The 1,564-nt window shown below is 51.3% G+C and overlaps 1 long non-coding RNA gene across 1 annotated transcript in view; it reads left to right on the forward strand.

Moving 5' to 3' along the window:
- The window catches only part of LOC112817288 (uncharacterized), a 6,726-nt gene extending 5,430 nt beyond the window's left edge, over window positions 1–1,296 (forward strand). The window contains exon 3 of the long non-coding RNA XR_003206353.2: window positions 1,210–1,296. This is a non-coding gene — a long non-coding RNA (uncharacterized lncRNA). The remainder of the gene's footprint in view (window positions 1–1,209) is intronic.
- Window positions 1,297–1,564: the final 268 nt, after the last annotated feature.

The following is a 1,564-nucleotide window of genomic DNA, read 5'->3' on the forward strand; positions in this document are numbered from 1 at the left end:
TTTTTTTTTTTTTTTTTGCATGATGAAGCAGATCCAGGCCCTTCTTCTTCAGTTGATCCCTGCAAGCAGAGATGTTTATCTCTAACAGAGAAGGACTTCCTTCCTTCCTTTTTCTTTTCTTTTTTTAACAAATAGCAACCACGATTGTAATCATACATGAAACTTACACGTTACTTAATGTTAATACTCATCCTACAGTCACCTGTCCCTGGATGGCTCTAAATCATCCTTTTATGGTCAGGTGACACACAGCAGGATCCTGACCGGCGCCAGCCCTTACTCGTAGGAGCTACGCTTCTTGTGTCTACGACAGCCATTCCCTGCTCTACTTACACCATTTGGTTCCTGAAGCCGCCAGGCTGTCTGACTTAGCCAACTCCCATGTTCTGGACTTGGCTGGTTGCCTCCCCGTGGTGCCATTTACCACTTTCCTCTGTTCTGCAAAGATGTCACTGTAGCCTGGGATCCTAGGACCCTGCCTGGGCCCGGGAGGTGCCTCGTTGGTGCAGAATAAATGGCAGAGGGAACATTCAGAAGGTACCTTACAACTGTCAGAGGTCTTCTGCCCACATGGTCCTCATGCTAGCCCCATGACGCAGGCAGGTCCACACTTTTTTTAAAAGATTTATTTATTTACCTGAGAGAGAGAGAGAGAGAGAGAGAGAGAGCTGGGGAAGGGGCAGAGGGAGAGCACGTCCAAGCAGACTCCGGCTGAGCGGGGAGCCTGACATGGGGTTCGATCTCACGAGCCATGAAATCAGGACCTGAGCCGAATCCAAGAGCCAGATGCTTAACCAACGGAGCTACCCAGGTGCCCCCAGGTCCACATTTTGAGAGCTTCTCAGTCCTACTGCTGGGATGGGTCACTGAGACGGGACACTCCAGACGCTAAGATCCTTCACCGGCCTCCCTGCCCTGTCTCCCACATCAAGTTGCGAGGGGTCACGAATAGGGACGCTCAGGTGGACTGCGGGTCTCCGAGTCCTCATCGGAGGAGGCCTCCCTGAGCAGGAGTTGCCAGGGACAACTGGGCAGCCCCTGCCGATGGCCCTCCAGAAGGGGAGCTAGGTCTGAACTCGGGGAGGGAACCTGGGGCTCGTGCCAGCCAGGGAGGCAAGTGGGTAGGGGTCCCATGATGGGCTGTGGGGCTACAACTCTAGTGAAGGAGTGTTTGTGTTGACACCCCCTCTTTCACGCTGTTTGCTCCAGTGTCTTTTTACCGGATTTTAAGAACCCATCATGGCAGCTTCCTACCTTAAGAAAACCCAACAACCAAAAAGAAAAAGAAAAAGAAAAAGAAAAAGAAAAAGAAAAAGAAAAAGAAAAAAAAAAACCCCAAACACCACCACTTTTGGAGAATATGCTCAGAGGGAACGTCTGCTTGCACCCCAGTGATGCTTCTGACCCAGACCTTGCCTGAGGGATGACATAGACACCAGGTGAGGCCCCCCCATGCTCCACAGGACCCTTGTCTCCTTTTAAGACGGTCGAGAGGAATTTTTGTTTTCCGGGGCCCGGGGAAAATCATGCAAAGCAACTACTCAAATCAGGCAACCCCAGGAAG

The sequence above is a fragment of the Callorhinus ursinus genome, unplaced genomic scaffold (assembly GCF_003265705.2).
Source record: "Callorhinus ursinus isolate GAN/ISIS: 27379988/994484 unplaced genomic scaffold, GSC_fseal_2.0 scaffold43, whole genome shotgun sequence".
Lineage (NCBI taxonomy): Eukaryota > Metazoa > Chordata > Mammalia > Carnivora > Otariidae > Callorhinus > Callorhinus ursinus.